Source organism: Balearica regulorum, chromosome Z (genome assembly GCF_011004875.1).
Source record: "Balearica regulorum gibbericeps isolate bBalReg1 chromosome Z, bBalReg1.pri, whole genome shotgun sequence".
Lineage (NCBI taxonomy): Eukaryota > Metazoa > Chordata > Aves > Gruiformes > Gruidae > Balearica > Balearica regulorum.
The window spans coordinates 49948310-49966481 of NC_046220.1; the positions used below are offsets into that span (position 1 = coordinate 49948310).

The 18172-nt window shown below is 40.3% G+C and overlaps 1 protein-coding gene across 3 annotated transcripts in view; it reads right to left on the bottom strand.

Annotated features, from left to right (window-relative positions):
• The window catches only part of ADAMTSL1 (ADAMTS like 1), a 206526-nt gene that overhangs the window by 141026 nt on the left and 47328 nt on the right, over nt 1–18172 (bottom strand). The window lies entirely within an intron of this gene.

An 18172-nucleotide genomic window follows, 5' to 3' on the forward strand; every position in this document is an offset into this window, starting at 1 on the left:
TTACGAATTTTGCACATAAATAATTGAAATCCAAGAAATTAAGCAAGTCCATACAGTGTTATAATTATCTTTATATATACTAGAAAATGAAAGGCCTTCTAGCATTCTGGCATGCAAAGTAAGCAATGAAGAAACATTTGTGTATAAATTCTACTTCTAAAGAGTTTGTGCTAAGATTCTTAGCCAAACAGAGAGTATATATAAACACAGGGAATTTTAAATAAAGTGTTTATTTCAGCTTTAAATTTTCCTGCATCTGTGAGTTTCAGTTAAATCAGAGAGCTGGGTCCTAGAAACTGATACGAGCAAGTAGGACACTTATCATCCAGACTCATAAAAGCTCCATATGCATGTGAAACTTGCCCACTTAAACATTCAGACTAATATTCCTTATTTGTGCAAATCTACGTGTGCAGAATTGCAGATCTCTGCTAGGGTCACACTTTCTCTTCACTTGCCTGTGAAAATGCAGGCTGTGATTAATAACCAGTATTTACCTTTAGCAATTCAATTCCCATTTCTAACATCATTATTTTCCTAGTGGCACAACAGCAGTTTCCTTGGTTGTCTGTCATATTGATAGTATAATTAATTTAATTTAAATCATTATAGGTTTAGATTCAGGCCTGATGAAAGCTATCATCAAATTTCTTTGACTTTATGTACTTCTACTGGGTCAGAACTGGGTCAGTTGTCTATGCTTCTGCATTGTATTACAAAGTTTCCAAAGGAATTAATGAGGGCTAATGGAGTAACGGTAGAGCATAAATGATACATTTCCCTGAAAACGTAGTAATATCAAGATTTCAAGAGACATTTTATCACATTAGAAACACAATGACAAATAATGGTTAGATAGCTGAAGCAAAGTTAAGATTATCTCGTTTGTGACTACTCCATACAGAGCTTCCAAGTACAGATGTATAAATTATACCAGTGACACCATGTAAGATTTAGGTCTACTTTTTTTCTGAATAAGAATATCCCTGCAGGAGCTGAACCACCTTTGATATACACAGACTGGCTTGCAGTAACTTTCATGAACGTTTCTGCAAAGACAAGATGTGAAAATAATCACTTGCACAATCTGAAAACTGTATGACATAATACCTGCAAATCAGATTAATTTCTTTCCAGTGCATTACAGCTCACTAGCACCCACAGTGAGAAGGGTCCTGCTGAGGAACCCAGATATCAAAGGAAAGGCCAGAATTCCCCCATTTCATATCTGCTCCTAACATATTTTATATTCACTCAAGAGTTCAGTCTACAGTGGTATCCAAATTTGCATGCCTTTACTTATTTTGAAAAGAACATGTGAACTGCCTGGATGTGAAAAGGGTTGGATGTTAAATCCAGGTATGTGGCAATCAATTTCAAAACCAGCCTTTACTACTTTAAAGCCTTTTAAACTTCGTGAATCGTCAACTCACGCGTTGCCATGGGCTGTAAACTGATTAAAGTTAATTTATAAATTGAGCAATTTGAAGCTAGGTCACAACTTGTAGAGGAAACCACCAGGAAAATATCAGGTGCGAAAGGAAGTTACACTGAAGTTCGTTGCTCTTTTTGAGATGGACAGCCATTGCTACTGTATAGCATTAAAATAATTCTTTAGCTGAAATGCTGTATTTCAAATGGAAGTATAAGCAAAATGGAGACCTCTGGTGAAACCCAAAACTTACGTGGTATGTACAAAATGCACTGCCTGTACTTGGTAGTCTCTCAGATAATTTTCTGCTATTAGAAATTTTGATGAAATTAAATAAATTTCCTATTTCTCCCCAGGGTTTCTACAGAGTTTTTTGCTTTACTCTGTTAGATTATCTGTCTTCTTAATAAATACCCAGAGCTCTGGGAATATGTATGAAATTTTCATTAAAAACCCTTATGAGTGATTAAGTAATGCCTGAAATAAAAAATGTTCCCAAGTTCACTGCTTTTTTTTTTTTTTTTTTTTTTTTATCCCTTCACTACCTAGGGAAATTCTTCTTCCATCTTTTGGACGTAATTACATTCAGTAAAAAGGTTGGTAGTGTTTGCAATGGAGTCACTGATGCTTTAAAATGAAAAACACTACTCCAGATCTCTTATATTACTTTTTAGTAGCTCTTATGTGAAAACATTATATAGGCTGGACTCTTATGAAAGCAAAAGATCAGACAAGGAAGTATTAAAGTACTCCTGAAAAAATACACAGTTCATGAGAATAATAACTTTTGTCTCTATGAGCAGAAGAAACATAGGTTTGGCTGAGTTGAGATGAGAATATGTCATTTCTATAACAATATTTTCACTCTCTGTCAAGGCTGCAGAGAACTCACTGCAAAAGATGAAGGTATGGGTGAAAATATTTCACCACCACCCCAAAAAAATCTGCAGAGAGTTAGCAAGGAACAAGAAGGTAGAATTGTTTCTTTCCGCATCCACCCATAACATGAACAAAACACAGAGGAGAGGTTTTGGAATGGCTGTTATCAGGGATGCCAAAGATGCAACACACTGGGAGAGACTCAGCTGTCAGGAAAAGTAGATTCACTTTGGCTGCAGAACTAGAAAAGCCTGACCTGTGGCCATACTCATCTGACTTGGGGTGGTTGAGGACTTGTGAAAATAAGCACCGTGGAAGATACTGCTTGACCAGCTTGGTAGGCAGAGCGGTGAATAGGGATATTGTACCTCTAATCTACAGCTCAGAGTAATGGTTTGGTGGACACAGTTTGAAACATAACACTGCCATTTTTGAATCAGAGGTCTGGGGAATATTTCACTCTCTGAAAAGCTTTGAAATGTCAACCCCTCGTCTTGGTTTGAAACTAGAACCAATGTTGAAATTCTGAAGTTTCTGTGGAATGGAAACTTCCTTTTCCAATGCATTCTAGACCTGATCTTAATATATCCTGGGGGGAGTTATGGAGGTGAAGTCTTTTTCAATCCATAAAGAACTGGGAAGGAAGCCCCCACCAGGAATGAAAATGGATTACTGCAACAAGTTGTGCCTTGAAATGTTCTGAAGTAAGCAGTTTTCATACTCATTTCTATTACATGTTAAGCTTCTTCCCCTTAAAGCAGGGTAATGAAGCACAGACTTTCCACACTGAAATCTTTTGAGTTTCAAATTGCTGAAGTGCGGTCAGAGGCTTGAACTGCAGATTATTACTGCACAAAATGTCAGAAGCAGCTCCATTCGGTTCCCTGACGATATAATCCAAACCCCATTAAAATCAATAAAATGCACTTATAAGTTCAATAGGCTTTGGGTGAAGCTCTTGCTTGACCGGTGTTCCTATGAACCTTATTGCTATTGTGGTTAAATGCCCTTATAGCAGTAAAAGCAGATCATGCAGAACTCTGGAGATCTCCCAGTATATGGAGGATGTCAACCATGCAGTACCAGAGTGAGGAAATCACAGGTGAGTACCAACTCCTTCCCCAGTTCTTTACCACCTCTAAAGTCAGCTGATTTTTTATTCTCCTTATGGGTTTAGCATAGAGAAGTTAGCAACAAAAAGCCGGAATAATAACAGCTAATCCCTAGTTGGCTGAGACTGTGTTGTTTTCTGGCATAAAATACCACAGTTCTGCTCAGAGGTAAAGATTCCATATTACGTTTTAGGCTGAAGTCCCATACTTCATGCTGAGTTTGATTCTTCCCCTCACCCCCACTTTTACTCCACTGACAGCCAGTGAGTTGGCAAAACAGAAAAATAAGAATATTCCTGAGTCTGAGATGATACATACACAAAATCATTTTTACAGGACACTGCAAGAAGAAGACAGTCATCAGGTTAGCAGAGCAATTGCTCATGTATAGTTTAAAGGCATCAAGCTGAAAAGTCCCACAACAGGAGTTGGAACTAACTCACTGAGTGCGTGCACGGCTGTTACGTGTGTATGTGTTCCCCTTGTGGACTTGAACTCTGGCTCAGTTTAGCAGATTTTTCCAGAAATAAAACTGGGCCAGCAATGACAGGTTCTGCTTCAGCCCTGCTAGCCTGGAAATGCCCTGAAGTAAGACGTTTTCATAACAATTTCTATTCAGTATTAAGAAACTCTGGGCAGGAAATCATGTAATAAAGCAAGCTTGCAAATCTAGCCAATTATAAATAAATCTCTCTGGTTTTCAAAGGGCATGTCTGCAGTTCAAACACAAGTTGAAGTTCTGAGAATCTGAGAAAAACAAAGTTGCCCTTCACATGGATACCAATGTGGGGCTCAATCTAGGACTTGTGTTGATAGTCACTGCTCAGCTGAAGAAAGTTTTGGATCAGAGCCACTGTTTCAACTGGGTCCAAAATCTTGTTTTACAGTCAGGATGAAGAGCTGTTGTACTCTTTAAATTATTGTAGAGAGAACAAGCTCCAGGGTGTACAGCAAACTGGAACCGGACTGGTGTCTGTGATATAGGGACTCGCAACCCCTGCCTAAAGTGCTATCTGCCCTTCAGTTCACCGACACCTTATGATGACAGTTTTCAGCCTCAGAGTTTTTCTGGCACAGCCTGATGCCCTTGTCCTGTGATAGGCGGTCTTGTGCAGCACCAAGCACTAGGCAGGATCCTCCTATGTCCCAGGGAATTTAGGTGCAACCACACCACAATCAGCCACTATAATTGAAGACTGTAAAGATGATTTTCAGAATGGTAAGGGAATTTGTAACTGTGCTGGTAAAAGGAGGCCCATTGACATGTGAAATCAATGTATTCACTTGGCACTTGAACCAAACACAACTTGCAACTGTTCAGGCAGGGTAAACAAACTTCAGTCATTGATCAGTAGCCAAATCGTTAAATATAACCACTGCAGTGACTGAGATCCACCTTCCAACACTGTATGCATGTGGCTGGCCAGCTCAGTGATTTGTTGTTGCTTGTTGTATTATATACCACTGATCCACTGGAACTGATTTGCAGATCCTGCTTGGTATCTGCACCATTAGCCTAGCATTCCCACCTAGACAGGATTCCCTGCTATTACTATTTTTAAACCCAGACCAAGACCCTCACGTACCCTCAGCTGACTAGTATGGCAGACACGATACATTGGTCTGTGGTTCAGCCAAAACTCTAGAAGCAAACAGCAAACACCCAGCAGCAGAAGGAACTCAAGAGAAATTTCTATTTCTCAGGTTTCCCTCAGGGAAAAGAATAAATGTAACCTCATTCTGAAACCACCCTTGATTTAAAAAGAAGCAATTAAATCATTTAAAAGCTACAACTTCTAAATAAGGATTTATAGAGGCATTAAGATCTTGGATGCGGGAAAAAGGCAACTCCTATCCTTATATGCAAATTTCATTTAGAAGGAATCTTCCCACATAAAAAAGATGGACTTTTTTCAGGTTCAGTCATACATAACCAACAATTTATTGTGTGGCCAACGTAGGAGAACCGTATCTAGTTCACTCTCTGATGATACAGAAATCCAGAGGTTGCCATTCTGTAAGGAGCAACATATAAACAGAATTCAGTTCCAAGAGTTTATAAACAGATGACAAGAAGAAAAGAGGCTTTTGTGATTATTCACATTCCTTATCTATTTCATTCACACTTCTGTTTTTTGGCAGGATTTGGGCTCACATGTCCATATTCTGCCAGAGTAAGAATGTGTTTCTGCTTTATTCTTTCATGTTTGTGCTCTTACTGATGGAGGAGAACAAAAAACCCTAACTTTTTTTTTAGTCAGTGCTATATAGCAGGTAATTATTGAAATGCTTGATTTTTTCCAGAAAAATTGCACACGTTGTCTGGATAGACAGCTTATTTAGCATTTCCAGGGGAAAGATTTGCCAGGTTTTGTAAACTGGAAAATACTACAAAAGAAAGTGATTGCAAATGCCACTATAAGTCAAAACTCATCAAGGCAGCTCTCCTGCAGCTTCCTCAGAACAACATGCTGGAGAAACCAAAAGTAAATTCAATGAAGTCTGCCCTCTGGATCCATTCTCTTCTCCTAGACTATGAAGCACTAAACTGAAAAAGCATTTAACTAGCACTTGTGACACATTACATTTGACTGTGATCCTTTGTCAGCTCTGGTGACTTCATGACATGCTTGATATTGCCACTCAGACCTCCTTTCTGTTGGGTGTACAGGCTTCCTTCTCCCAGACAGGCTTCTTTTGTTGACAGGAGCCGGTCCTCTGTCGGCTGGATCAACGGGGATCCAGCTGCAGTGCCTTGCTGCTAACAGTGCCAGCACAGACTTTCTGGTGCTTCAGGCAGTCACGTAATCTGTGTTATCATGGAACAGAATTCACCCAGGGTTAAAATACTTGAGAAAGACTGCACGTCCCCAAGCCACTGCTGAAACTGCGTAGTCTATACAGTATTCCAACCTGCCGCTCAGTGTGTAAGAGAAGCGCAGGCAGTGTCTATGACAAGACACTTGGCATGACAGAGGAAACAAATGAAAACACATGCAGCCCCCCCTGTCCTGGATCTTCACAGTAACTGGAAGCCTTGTCATGGTCTTCAGTGAGAAACACACATCTCTTTTGGTGGGGACTCTCAAAACTGCCCAGCCAGCGTGGACATCTTGCCATCTGCACACAGCACTAAACCCTCTGCGCCGTCCACACACCTCAGGTTTTTAGGTGTGCTAAGGAAATACACAGACAAAGATGACTTCCTGGTAACTGTAACACAACTCTTAGAAGTCTCCAAGCTGCTCTTTTGAATTTCTTCTTTTTGCCAAGCCCCCTCATTACAGTGTGTTCCCCCCCGCAGCAAAGGGAGGTGTTCGGTTTCCTGCTGGTCAAAGACATACCCACAGTGTAGACAGTTTGTCTGCTGGGGAAGTAACAGCAGGTATTGTTTTCTGCTGAAAAACTAGAACAAAATATCTCTGCAGTGGTGCCAATCTCTGTTGGACCACAAAGTGGAAAAGCTCAGGGAAGGAGAGTGGAGTTCTAATGATGCAAATGCAGATTCTTTCACACAGTAAACATGTCCACATTTCCTTGCTGCTCTCTGCCACATTTCTGTGGCACAATGATAGCAGTTTAAGCATTTGGCTGTAACACTTCTGAGTCATTAGGTTCTCCACCCCACTCCTTTCTGTGCGCTGGAAAGATGTCACACTGGAGGAAAAGCTACTTGCTTTATCTCAGAACAATGATACTCATCAACAAGAAAACAAAATTGATATCTGTTATCCGCAGAACATGAGGTAGATGAGGATGGAGAGTATTAGACAAAAAGTTCAAACAGCAGTTCAGCTGTTCAGCCTGACACAGTTCAAAAGCACCTGACCTTCAGAAATCAGGAATTTGGCGCTTCCTGAAATGTTATCTCCCCAGAAGGCATCTAGGTTTCAATACACTCTAAAAAAACATGGATTCATTACGAGCATTTAGGCCCAGGAGCCTGGTGCAAACATCAGACACTGAAAAGCCATTACAATCATCATGCCAAAAGGCTGGGCTAAATTGAAAGACCGCTTAGAACTGATCCTGTTATAATACCTTCTACATCTGAGGAAAAAAATAGCCACCCTCTTGCATAAATAATACAGTTATTATTACACCTTTTTGCATTTTTCTTCCGGTGTTTTATAGCTCAGAAAAGAAAAAGAAAAAAAAAGACAGCTACAAACAGGAGCCAGAAATAGCTGAACTACAGGAGACTAAAATCCCAGCAACATGTAAATACTTAGACTTTTTTTTCCCCCAATGCTTTGCTTTGTTTTAACCTGACTTCTGTCATAGGCTTGGCAGAAGAAAAAGATCATTACTGCAAGCTGTCATGGGGGACTGAATGCCTCTAAAAATGAATACACACAGGTAAAAACACAAATGATGCCTGTTTGTAGAGAATTAACGGAACAAAGGCCATTCATTTCTCTACTTTGCCCTCAAACAGGCAAATGACAGGCACTTTCACTTCTCTTGTGTGAATGTAAAACACCAACACAGGTAAAAATCTGTTTCCAGAAATTATTGTCTCTCAGAGATTTCAGTTAGATAATTCACCAAATTAAAGTGCAGAAAAATGGAATCTTGTCAAAATAAGCACATGATGCCCAGTGTTACCAGTAACAAGCATGGATGAGAAGAGTCTTTAATATTAGAGCAATGAGTGTTGCAGGGTGGAAAAATGCAGCCCATTTTCTTCTAAGGCTTCAGACAGGATGAGAGACAGTCCTGGTCTTCTCCTTCCTCAAAACTGGAGTTGACTTGAAGGTTCTGAGGAGGGCATGCAAAGAAATCATGTCTCAAGCTAAGGAATGACAAGGAGCGGTCAGGGGCCCAGGTGCCGATTTCTGCAGCAGTTGCCTGGTGCAGCCCATAGCGGCAGTTGGGGCCTGAGGAGTTTCAGGAGCCTTCAAGAGTCCGGTGAGGTGACCACCTAATCTAAAATCTGTATTTTACATGTATCAAGCAGGTTTACTGTACCAGTGAGTAGCTCATCCACACACAAACGGCACCGAACGCAGTGTTAAGTGACACCGTTACCCTGATTAGCTCTGTATTTTGGGCTGAGCTGGAAACAGGAAAGGGTCCGTGCAGCAACACTTTGTAGATGGAAGGCAGAAAGAGAAACTGTCCATCCTGAAATCATGATAGACAGGCAATATAGCACAGTCATCTATTGAAAGGAGAGCAGACTTTTCCACTCTGCTGCCATTACGCATCAGCCAGTGTAGCCTCTGTCTCTGATGAAAAAAATTGGAAGCACACAGATGTATATATATAGCCATTTACGTATGTGTATATATAGAACATAATAATTTGGAAACTATACAGTGGAAAAAACTATTTAACAAAATATATCTTCTCTGCAGAAAAGTCTGCAAAAAAGTCTGCGAAGTTGGATATGGGAAAAGATCAGGTGTCTAAGTTTCAGAACCCCGTATAATGACAGATGTTCCCATTTATCACATTTTTGTATCTATCTGTTATTATTTCACCTATTAAATCTCCAAATCCTACTGAACAAAGCAGCATATGACCATCCGGAAGGTAATATTTCCCTTACGTTAAAATATTTTAGAATTGGTGAATCTCAAATCACAATTAATTTCTTCATCTATCATAGATTTATAGCAGCAAATAAGTAACATCAAATTGTAAGCTTAATGCTAAAATATGAAATAAGTATGTTTTATTTGTGAAGAAGCTGTATGAAACTATCCTCGATACACTTCTGGCAAAATACTCTTAATCCAGTGCATTCACTTGCCTCAGTTTGAGATGAATGATAGCTTTGGAAATTCAGCCGAATTTTGCTGGCTACAATTCTATTGCAATACTGACTTCAAAAATAAACAACCCATAGCACATCATTGCACTTTATTAAATATTTTCTATTTTTTTTTTCAAATCAGTGTTTTCAGCTTGTGTCCACAGTATACTGAGGTCCATAAACTGATCCTTTTTCTTACAGGTAATTTTCCCTGTCTGTGAAAGGTAGCTAAGGAAACCACGCTTGTTGTCAGTTGACTTTGAAATCACTATGCAGCTCAGCAGGAAAAAGTCTTAGGAATCAATAAATCAGAAAAGTTAAAAACTACCTCTTGTAGCATTTGGTAGTAGAACTGTAAAAAACAATTTAATACTATCATATTAGACATTAAACATACTAGACATTAAGATAAGCATTTCTGGGGTGCAGCTCTCTAACTAACATCCTGTAAAATTGAAAGAAAATACGGGAGAAAGATGGGCAGTTTTTGTAGAAGAAACCAAAGTGCTTTTTCCAATCCTGAGCAACCTTTTTGTAGTAACAAGGTTACTTAAAGCCTTCTTAGAATTAACCAGCTTTTTTATCATTGGATCTAATCCTGTTATTAGAGCTATAATATGATTCATTCTGCTATTCCACCATATATATGAAATAATTTCCTGGTCTTTAATAAAAAGATCAATAACAACAACAGTAGTAGTAGTAATAATAATACTCATACAATTAGGATCAGAGTTGGTTTTTCAACAGCAGTACATTCTGAGACTGCTGTAAAATTATTCCAGGTTTACGTTGAAATAACAGAAAGCAAATGTAGACCTCTTCTATCTTGATTCTTCAGAGAAATTTAAAGGCATCAGTAGGTCTTATACAGCTGCATGGATAAGAAACCAGTGGGTGTTTAACACATCCCAGACACATATCTCATCAATTTCTCGGGCTCGTAAGACTGTTGTTGACTCTTTAATAGGGACCATTCAATTAAATGCTACTATTAATTGTAGCATCATTATTTTTTTTAGGTTTTTGCAATAAAATTTACACCATATTTCAGAGACAGTGGCTACACTTTTTGCCTTCAATGGGACACCTTACATAGTTGCACCCTTTCAGCAGTTAGCTAAAAGGGAGCGTTCTGGTTATAGACATTTTCAATGTACAGCCTTTCAATATGAAAATGACATAAGCTTTGTAGAGGCTGTCATGATTTTTCATAGAGAAGGACTCCTGTTGTCCTGTGATGTGGCTGAAACATTTAAAGCAAGACCCCAAACTACACATTGTGCTGTGACTTGTATTGCAGGAAAAAAAAAGAAAAAAAAAGAAAAAAAAGATAAGTACATGAAAAGAGTAAGTGCCTGTGAGAATGGAGGGGAAGCAGCGATTCTGTGTGGACAGGGAAACTGCCGTATTTTTACTGAACTTTCCTGGTTCCTGTGAGGCTCAGATCCCTGGGCAGGGGAGGAGGAAAGAGAGCAGAAGAGGAAGGTCTTTCCCTATGTGTACGTAAAAGAGACTGCCCAGACTGCAGGCATCTTTTCCATGAATGTGACTTCAGGGAAGCAATACTCAGTTACATCAGGTGAGGATTTGGCTATGATATTAATGGGACCCACTTTTGGAAACACTGCACATGTTACTCTCTGTAATAAAAAAAATAATAGTTATTTTAAAAAAAAGAAATCCTGACCTGGTGCTATACAGCAACACGCAGATTCTGCCATAAGTACTGGAGATAAAAGAAGGCTTGGATAATCCTTGATCACTCTGAGAAAGTAAAGACTGATTTTCTTGTTCTTCCTTGCCAGAGTTAACAAAAGGAACATTTGTGGAATTCACAGAAGCAGAAGGCAAAAATTAAATTGAAAGAGAACCAAGTATGAAGACTATGACAACAGGAAGAACAAGTGAAAGGGATGAGGAAAATAGAAAAAGCCAAAAATAAAAATGGAATATTTCCCCTTCAGCAGAAACAGAGAGGGAAATCCAAGATTTTTTGATTGTGGCAGGGAAACTTGATAACAGGAAGGAGATTTTGTTTTCATTATTAAAGGTCCCAGTATGTTTCATGGATTATTGGTGTTTGGGGTGTCTGGAATAACCCCTCTGGAACAGGAGCCCCTTGGAAAACAGAGGGTGGTGGAAAGCTGCCTGTCTATCTGACCCCTCAGATGACTGAGAAATGGATGTTCCAGAAATTAAACCAAATTCTTGTTAGAAGCAAGGGCATTCAATTTAACTATCACATTTTTGCCTGAAAACATCCACCTTATTTTAAACTTGCTAGAACTTTTGGTACAGTTTATTAGAACAGAAAGAAATTAGAGGGGACAAATCTACTGCTACTCAGTTTAGTTCCTGTCAGCATGTGACAGCAATTTTCATTCTTTCTGAAGACCCAGACACTTCCCTCTGCTTGTGCAGCCTTCTCAGACAAGAAAAAAAGGGAAAACCCAACCCCTTTCAAATGTGAAAAAAAGGAGAAGATAGATAGGACAGGCATAAAAGCTTCAGCTCTTTCAAGCCAACTAAGAAGAAAGAGGGAAAGAAAAATAGAAAGAAATAGAGCAAGAAGGAGAGAAAAAAGGACAGGAAGGAAGGAAGGAAGGGAAAGAGAGAGAAAGAGAGAGAAAGAGAGAAAGAGAAGAAAGAGAGAAAGAGAGAAGAAAGAAAAGAGAGAAAGAGAGAAAGAGAGAAAGAGAGAAAGAGAGAAAGAGAGAAGAGAAAGAAGAAAGAAAGAAAGAAAGAAAGAAAGAAAGAAAGAAAGAAAGAAAGAAAGAAAGAAAGAAAGAAAGAAAGAAAGAAAGAAAGAAAGAAAGAAAGAAAGAAAGAAAGGGGAAGGGTAAAGGGAAAGGGAAGGATTAAGAAAAAATCCAGAAAAGTTCCATGTTGTTTCCTTTTCAGAGAGATTAAACATTAGGTGTGAGCTACATGAAGCAGAGGGGAGAAATCATTGTTCTAACACACATGCTCAGTGTAGTGATTCCTTCTTTTTGTTGCCGTGATGATGTAAAGTGTGATGAGAAAGGACAACCCTGATTTCAAATAAAGGCATAATATGAGATATTTTAAAAGAAATAGAATTCTTTTTTCTGACATAGAAATGTATCATCAAGATAGTCAATATGCAATGAAAAATAACTTTTTAGTGCTAATAATGGAGACAGAAGTTTTTTAAAGCTCTTGTCCTCAGTGAATGTGAAGGTGAGCAGGAAACTCTTGTTTTTACTTCAGTGGGAACAGTCATTAGTGAGTCTGAAAAGCTGCTTCCACAAAGTATAGACAATTTCTTCTGAGTTTCGCAGGTGCAACCGAGGATCACTGGCAAAATGAGACCAGTAACTCCAACTTCATAACCCAACTGTGATATGCAGAAATTGCTTATACCATCAAAAACCCACTAATGGATTTATTACAGGAATTTATGGAAAAGTAAACTAGAAATTGGAAGTTTCAAAATGTGTTTTGCTCTGGATCGCCATTACATTTATCCATATAGACATTTCCTAATATGGAACATTAAAGCCCTATTTCTCTTAAAGAGCATTTTATTGACTTCAGCATGGTGGTTTATAGTAGTGGCATTATAGCAACGGGGCATATTGTATCCTGAGGTAAACTCAAAATGAGACCCAAGGTTACATCTGAGAAGTAATCCGCATTGCTGTAAAAAAGAAGAAAGGACCCAAACAACATAGATATCCTTATAGAAACAAATTTAAAATGGTTAGGAGGAACAAGAGAATTAGGAAGAAATAAAGGCATTACAAAAAGAGTTTTTAATTTGAAAAATGGTGTTTCTCAATCTCTGTCACCTGGACTTTTAAATCCAGAAAGAAAAAAAATAATACTCAGAAATTAATTCCCACTAATTTCTTAGGTGTTTTGCACAAGGATCAATGACAAAATATAGCCCATCTCTTCATGGAATATAAATACATTTATGTTTATGTAATATAGGGAGAGGCAAGACACACATAGCTTGCACGATTCCTGAACTGGCACAGCCATCTATATGTACTGCTCTACGCCCTGATACCTGTCTGAATCAGCAACTGCATAACCTCTCCCATATGCTACCTCTGTAAATAAAAGTGATTTAAACATCTTTTTAAGAATCTCTAATCACACTCTTCATTGAATCAAAGATTCAGGGATACAGCTTGTTCTACACACAAAGGTAGCTTTGCTTGTCCTGAATACAACCAGAGGTCTCTTCGGACTTTAACTGCTGGCTGGCCAGCACGTAAAACAGAGACTTTGGTTCAATAACTAGTAATTAAACAAAGACTGATGAATGTACCACTAAGTGTGCTGGGTTTGCGTGGCAAGGTTTTGGCAGCGGGTGGGGCTATAGGAGTGGCTTCTGTGAGAAGCTGCTAGATGCTTCCACTGTGTCTGACAGAGCCAATGCCAGCCGGCTCCAAAACAGACCCGCCACTGGCCAAGGCCAAGCCAATCAGTGCCTCTGTGATAACATATTTAAGAAGGGAAAAAAAACCAAACAACCCAGTTGGGGGAAGTTTTTGCAGCTGGAGAGAGGAGTGAGAAGATGTAAGAAACTTTGCAGACACCAAGGTCAGTGCAGGAGGAGGAGGGGGGAGGAGGTGCTCCAGGCGCCGGAGCAGAGATCCCCCTGCAGCCTGTGGTGAAGACCATGGTGAGGCAGGCTGTCCCCCTGCAGCCCATGGAGGAAGGATGAGGGGGTGTAGAGATTCCACCTGCAGCCCATGGAGGACCCCATGCCAGAGCAGGTGGAGGCACCTGAAGGAGGCTGTGGCCTGTGGGAAGCCCAGGCTGGAGCAAGTCCCTGGCCGGACCAGCAGACTCGTGGAGAGGGGAGCCCATGCCAGGGCAGGTTTGCTGACAGGACTTGTGACCCTGTGGGGGACCCATGCTGAAGCAGTTTGCTCCTGAAGGTCTGCACCGCATGGAAGAGACCCACGCTGGAGCAGTTCATGAAGGACTGTAGCCCGTGGGAGAGACTCCATGCTGGAGCAGGGGAACGTTGAGAGGAGTCCTCCCCTGAGGACAAAGAAGCAGCAGAAACAATGTGCGTTGAACTGACCATAACCGCCATTCCTCGTCCCCCTGTGCCGCTGAGAGGGGCGGAGGTTGAAGCCGGGAGTGCAGTTGAGCCTGGGAAGATGGGAGGGGTGGGGGGAGGTGTTTTAAGACTTGATGTTATTTTCTCATTGCTTTACTCTGTTTTGTTTAGTAATAAATTAGATGAATCTCCTTTCTGAGTTCAGTCTGTTTTGCTCGTGACGATAATTAGTGAGTGATCTCTCCCTGTCCTTATCTCGACCCAAGCCTTTTGTTATACTTCTCCTCCCCATCATGCTGGGGGAGGCATGAGCGAACGGCCGTGTGGTACGCTGCTGCCGGCTGGGCCTAAACCACGACACTAAGCTACTGGTAATTCTAAACCTCCAAACAACATGAAAAATGAAGGGATAAATATGAGAAAGGGATTTTATAATTTCCAAATGTTGCATCTTGTAAACAAATGCTTATTTTCCAACGAGAGTGAAACCCAGCACTTTTTAATGAGGCAAGAGTACTGAGGCACACAAAAGGCAATACAAGTAACTCTTCATTTCTGCCATTAATGACCTCATTTAAGCCACTAATAACCTCAGGAACAGCTTGTGAGCACACATCAGGCCATGGGGTGGCCCAAATCTCACATGCTAAGAAATATCCCTATGGTTAGTTCAGAGAGCTGACACAATTGTTTGATCCACTGGGAAAAATACATGTCTACGTAAGTATACACTGATCTTTGCATCACTTTTACTAATTCAGGATTCTTGCACAGACTGTAATCGAATAGGTATGGTTACATGTTTTATAAAATGTTCCAGCTGAATGACATTCAATTCCTTCTTGGTTGCCGACTACAGTGTAAAAAAATTCATAAGGGGTGTAATCAGAACATCCTATGAAAGTCCACATACTTCTCTGTAATAAAGGCCCAGTCAAGTAATACTTGGATCAATGCAAGCCCACTAGGATGGCAAACTAAAAGTTGCTTTCAATAGTTTTGCCCTGAGCAATCCAGAAAATATACCTCTTCATCCTCAAGATAGCGTGATTACTTCTTGAAAAGAACTTGTTAACAAATGTAATTCAACTTTTGAATCTTCAGGACCTTAGAATGAATACCAATCTCAGGAGTATGCTTTTTATGCAGTTGTGACAAACCATGCCTTTGTATTATTACAGCTGTCCACTGCACTGCCCCAAATCATGCAGTTCTAGAGATGTCTCATGAAAATGTTGTTGAACCCCCGGGATCATTATGAACTCCCTCCAAACTACTGAGACCTGTGATTGTTATGCTTAGAGTGTGTTAACCATTTCACATAAGTGGTAGCCTGCAGCTACTACTGCAAATGCATAGAAATAACTTCTTCGATCATATTTTGTCTCCTCTGAAATTTACATGCATTCCCTATGCTTACAGAAGAAAGTTTATTCACAAAAATGTTACAGAGCAAGAATGCTCCACTTTGGTCTTCCATAATACTACAGTTTCCCATTCTTTTAAAAGGCCCTTTTAGGAGGCCATAGGAGAACATTGCTTTCAAAGAAGGTTTACCATTAATTCTGGCATATGTCATACTGTTTACCTTTCTGGACTGCATAGGTAGTATTAGCTATTGCTGTGTAGTAAAGCATCTGCTGTCCTAAAGCATACAATTAGGGCAAATCTAGTTACGAACTTCTAATGCAGTACCTGTACTGTCACAAATACATGACTGGCTAGCAGGGATGCACTGTGACAAGAATACTTTGAGTTGCTTTAAATTTAAACACATCCAAAAATATAAAATTATTCACTATGAGGAATGCAGCATGAAAATTTGTTTTTTAATATCTTTTTTTGGCCATCCTCAAAAATGACACAGTAATTGTCAAGTATATGGAAAATGTGTTCCTCAAGGGTCGGTACTCGGACCAGCACTGTTCAACATCTTTGTCAGCGACATGGACAGTAGGATCGAGTGCACCCTCAGCAAGTTTGCCGATGACACCAAGCTGTGTGGTGCGGTCAACACGCTGGAGGGAAGGGATGCCATCCAGAGGGACCTTGACAGGCTGGAGAGGTGGGCCCGTGCGAACCGCACAAAGTTCTGCAAGGCCGAGTGCAAGGTCCTGCACGTGGGTCAGAGTAATCCCAAGCACGACTATAGGCTGGGCGAGGAATGGATTGAAAGCAGCCCTGAGGAGAAGGACTTGCGGGTATTGATGGATGAGAAGCTCAACATGAGCCAGCAGTGTGCGCTTGCAGCCCAGAAAGCCAACCGTGTCCTGGGCTGCATCAAAAGCAGTGTGACCAGCAGGTCGAGGGAGGTGATCCTGCCCCTCTGCTCCGCTTTTGTGAGACCTCACGTGGAGTACTGCGTCCAGCTCTGGGGGCCCCAGTACAAGAAAGACATGGAGCTATTGGAGCGAGCCCAGAGGAGGGCCACGAAGCTGATCAGAGGGCTGGAGCACCTCTTCTGTGAGGACAGTGTGAGAGAGTTGGGATTGTTCAGCCTGAAGAGAAGGCTCCAGGGACACCTTACTGCAGCCTTCCAGTACTTAAAGGGGGCCTACAGGAAAGCTGGAGAGGGACTGTTTATCAGGGAGTGTAGTGATAGGACAAGGGGTAATGGGTTTAAACTGAAAGAAAGTAGATTTAGATTAGATGTTAGGAAGAAATTCTTCACTGTGAGGGTGGTGAGGCACTGGAACAGTGTTTACACATTAGAAATTATTCTACCATTCTAGGGTATATAAGGAAAAGGTTAGTTTAACTGAAATTCCTCAGGGACAATAATGCTAGTGCACTTGTCTGTTTTCAAAATACGTACATTAGCCACAGAGTCAGTTAATAAGTAACATCAGTCTTCATAGTTGTAATAGTGCGGCTACCTTCAGCCTTCCAGAAGTAAGAAGTGTCATGAGAATGCAAATGAGTTTGACTTAGTAGTGTGTGCTTATATGAGCTCTGTTCCTAAGGGAAGGTTTTCTCAGAAAGGTATGCTTCATATTTGGACCAAAACAAAAATCAGCCTGATACTGAGCCTGAATGCACTGCTCCTAATTTCCAGGCTACTATAGGCATAATACTTTGAAACATTTTCCTATCCAGATTCCTGTGCCTCCAGTTAAGATTTTAAAGAATTAAAAAACACAAATAAAGACTGAAATTAGTCTGTTTCATCAGGCAACCTGGAATTTTGAGAAACTTGTGCACTCAGCTCAGGTCAAGAGGTCTAGATGACTGCTTTCTTCAGATCACAGATGAGATTAGTCCAATAACTGCCTACCCTGTTTCATTTATTGCAGAATTGCTTCTGGCTCAGAACAGTAAATCAAAGAGAAAGGAAACAGGGAGGAAAGCTTTGAAAGGCACATAAAGTGGTTGAAAATACACTAGAAAGCCAACAACACATCAAGTCTACATAGATTTGAAGGAGGCTGGGCACTGAAACGTGAACCTACACTCAACCTTTTCTGAGATTCATGTGTATTCAGTACTTAACAGAGATAGTGCAAATATCCTCCCCTCCATCAACCTGTAGCCTACATGTAGGTCAGGAGACTAAATCCTGATGTAGATAGGTTCAAGAAAGTAGCAATAAGTAAAAGCACAAAGTTATATAAAAACAAATCAGGATGCAAATAAATTGGTTGAATTATCAACAGATCTCCATGCACTCTGAAGTGAAGGGTTAAGAAGTCCCCATATCTCACTTTTAACAAACAGGGAAACTGAGGCTGAAGGAGATGTAGCAGCTTGCTTGGTCCTGTAGCAAATCAATGGCAGATTTTCTGGTTTGGTGCCTCATCTACTGCTATGTGGTTCATGACTTAGAGGGAGCAATAAACCTCAAAGATAATATAATTTCATAGACTTGGAAAAGTTTGGTATATCCAAATTAAAGGCTAAAACATTATTTTCTTATGGTACTTTGAAATGAGATCTGCTACTGC